Source organism: Mus caroli, chromosome 12, assembly GCF_900094665.2.
Source record: "Mus caroli chromosome 12, CAROLI_EIJ_v1.1, whole genome shotgun sequence".
NCBI classification, from domain to species: Eukaryota; Metazoa; Chordata; class Mammalia; order Rodentia; family Muridae; genus Mus; species Mus caroli.
Window position 1 is genome coordinate 67,622,145 of NC_034581.1, and position 3,833 is coordinate 67,625,977.

The following is a 3,833-nucleotide window of genomic DNA, read 5'->3' on the forward strand; positions in this document are numbered from 1 at the left end:
AGCTAAAAGGAGGGACCTCAACTGAGAAAATGCCTCCCTAAGCATTAGCTGCAAGGCATTTTCTTAATTCATGATTGATAAGGTCCCATGACAGGCAGTGCCACCCTTGGGGTGTTGATCCTGATTCTATAAGAAAGCAGGCTGAGTAAACGAGAAGGAGCAAGCCAGTGAGCAGCACCCCTCCTTGGTCTCTGCATCAGCTCCTGCCTCCAGGATCCTACCCTATTTGAGTTCCTGCTCTGGCTTTCCTCAGAGATGCATGGAAATGTAAGCTGAAATAAGTCCATTCCTTCGAAAGTTGCTTTGGTCATGGTGCTTCATCACAGCAATAGCAACTGTAATTAGGACACCCACCATGGGCCCGGGATCAACGGAGCCAAAGGCCAGAGGCTAACAGAAACCAGAAGCGAAATACACGTTCTGCCTGTTTGTTGCTCTCTCAAGTATTTCAGTCATTGTTAGGCAAAAGTACTAACACATGCTGCCCCCGAGTTACAGAAGATTCCTGTTGCGTCCTACCAATTGGTCTCATAATGTTATGGTTCTGACAAAACCCAGCTCTGGCCACAGGTCATTAGACAATCCAAAACTACAAGGGCTAGGAACTTGAAAGCAGCTGTTTTGTGAACGGTCTAGCATATCTCTGCTACAATGAGCATGGCCTTGAGCCAGAACCCTGTGGACATTTGTTGCGATTTCCCTATGAGAGTTTGCTGTATATTCTTTGTGACATCTTTTCTATCACCAGTACTTCCAGTGTTCATATCATGTGCCCCAAACAACAGGGCTGCTTTTCCCAGTCTGAACCTGCTACAGATCCTTTCCCTGAAAGAGCCCCAAATAAGCCTAGAAAAGCTCCCATGCCAAACAGGTCAAAACCTGACTTCTACCCATAGGCAATCTGCCCCTAAGAGCAGATTGACCTAGCAAGTGTATTGTTTCCTTTTTAGCATCAGGAAGATTAAAATTCTATTATTTATCCTTCATTTTGAGGAGAATGCACTAGCATACTCCTGATTTCTGGGCATTTCTCCGAAACAATAGACCCTCAGATGTTTGGGAAGATCATCTCCTGTCTGCTGAAAGGCAGGTGTCTTAAAGTCCTTAAGGACTTGTCCCTTATTGCTCATTCAGTATGCTTAACACATCTTTGGTAAAGTGTGCAGATATGAAGAATTCTGAGTTGTTCTTCATCCCCTTGGGCTATGTGAGAGAGAGAGAGAGAGAGAGAGAGAGAGAGAGAGAGAGAGAGAGAGAGAGGAGACAGAGAGAGAGACAGAAGATAGAAGTTAAGAGGGAGAGGGGGTAAAAGANGGACTTGTCCCTTATTGCTCATTCAGTATGCTTAACACATCTTTGGTAAAGTGTGCAGATATGAAGAATTCTGAGTTGTTCTTCATCCCCTTGGGGAGAGAGAGAGAGAGAGAGAGAGAGAGAGAGAGAGAGAGAGAGAGAGAGAGAGAGAGAGAACTTCTGGAAACAAGGGGAGAGTTGGCTTTAATAGAAGGAACATGGCCATTTCTGCAGGGCTGGAGATCTCAGGGGAATCCAATGATGTCCTGCCTCCAGTACATTAATTCAGATACAGATACCTCCATCCCCAGTCACAGGAAAGACCCAATCTGGGTCTAACCTGCACACCACAACCACATTGACTACCAGACCCATACTACCCTTCCATTTAGGTCTGAGGTCGGATAGCCATTTTTGCCCTCTGTCTGCAGAGATAAGAAACCCATTGGAGGCTGCCAAGGAAGCCCCAGGGTGAATGATTAATCAGGAGCAGATTTTCACTGCCCTGTCCCCACTGCATCAGTAGCCCCCAGCCAAAGCCATCCAAGTTGTCTCAAGTTTACCAAATGCCTGTGAGACAGTCCCTGACAACACATTCCCTTCCTCAAGGCCCTGTGACAGTTTACCCTCTATTGAACATCACTTCTGAGCCTGTAGGAGCTGCCAGGATCCCACCTATCAGAAATCTCCTTTATACTGCCAGTTGGCAGGTGGGACACCCAACTCCAAAATCCCATTTTAGATTCTGCTTGCTAGGATCACTCCTGGTAGACCCTCAGCTCTCCTAGAACATCCTTTCCCTGAGACTTGTGTTCAATTCTCTGGTCGGGGGGAGCCTCAGGAAGACACCCTAAAGGGAAGCAAAGAAAAGAAGACCTCTGACATCCCGTCACCTTGCAGAGCTTGGAAGTTGAGCTATCCTTTCAGAGTTGTCTCAAAGAGAAGCAAGAGGGCCAGGCATTTTTACCCTCTGAACCACGTGTTGTTCAGGGCATGAGACCTTAAAAGCTCACACTCCCAGCAGTCACAGAAAAGAGCACTCTGATCATGAAGAGAGCAGAGAAGAGAAGCAAACCAACTGGACCCAACCATTTAGAGGGAAGAGGGAACAGACACTATTATCACAGGAGGATAAGAGCTTTAAGAACAGATCAACCAAAGGTAATGGGTTGGTTTGGCTTTGATCCCAGCCCATACAAGCCAACTATAAGAAAAGAATCTGAGATAATTAGAAAAGTCTGTGCAGAGTTTATGTTGGCCTGTATTACAGACTTATCATTACCTTTGCTGCAGGTCATAATGGCCAAGCAGCTATGTAGAGAGAACCTTTGTCCACTTGCAGTGCATACTGAAGTGCAGAGGAAATGTCTTGACATGTTTCAGGGAAATACTGGAGGAAAAGATGTTTAAAGATTGTTAGGGGCTAGAGATATGGCCAAGAGCATGTACCAGGAAGCTCGCAGCTGTCTGTAACTCAGGACTCGGGACCTCCAGTGCCTTTGGACTCCTAGGGCAATTGCACTCATGTCCACACACACACACACACACACATTAGGGTGGGGTGGAGTTAAGAATATAATAACTATTTCTTATGGTGGAAAAATAAGAATTAACCAGATTGGACTATGTTGGGTATCCCAATTGTGTCAGTAGCATCCACAGCACCATAATCAGGAGCCAATCAATCAAACCTTCTTCTCTCTGTCTGGCCGTATCAGGGTATTGACTGTGGCCACACCACTGTCATAGTTCTTCACTGCTAGTTCGATCTGGTACTCGCTGGCCTTGACACCCACAATGAACATAGCGTACTGTTGTCCGTCTTCGGTCTTCTCCAGGGCGGACTCCGCAGTCAGTGGTGTATGGTGTGATAGCTTGGTGCTCCAGTTTGTTTCTCCTGGGTGCACCCTTTCGGGGATATTTGGGTGGCTTCCTCGGGATCCTTGGCCACCACGCCTGAAGGTGGATTATGTGCAGATCTTCTTTGTTGTGGTGATGGACTTCCAGCACCGCTTTCTTAGCTTTCAAGGCTTTGGCTTTGGCTTTGGCTTTGGCTTTGGCTTTGGCTTTGGCTTTGGCTTTGGCTTTGGCTTTGGCTTTGGCTTTGGCTTTGGCTTTGGCTTTGGGAGGGGCAGAAGCTTCCTTCTTTGCTTTCGCTTTCAGCTCCATCTTGGCGAAAAGGCAAAATAAGTCTTTTTAAAAAAGATTACGTGTTGATAATTATTGACGTTGAGTAACAAGCAATGAACATTTATTCTGACATTATCCTTATGTTTCCTTGAAATTTCCATACAGAAATAACCAGGTATGGTGGTTTACACCTATAACCTACACACCTGAGAGGCTGAGGCAGTAGGATTCTAAGTTCAAGGGTAGCCTGGATATATACTGAGACCTTGCCTCCAAAAAAAAAAAAAAATTAAAACGTACTGTTGTTCAAACATGGTGGTACAGGCCTTTAATTCCAAGAACTTGGAGGCAAAAGCAGGTGGATCTCTGTGAGACTGAGACCAGCCTGGTCTACGTAGTGAGTACAGGAT

The 3,833-nt window shown here is 46.0% G+C and overlaps 1 pseudogene; it reads right to left on the minus strand.

Annotated features, from left to right (window-relative positions):
- Positions 1-2,902: 2,902 nt before the first annotated feature.
- LOC110306547 lies at positions 2,903-3,369 on the minus strand (annotated as a pseudogene).
- Between the last annotated feature and the right edge of the window lie 464 nt (positions 3,370-3,833).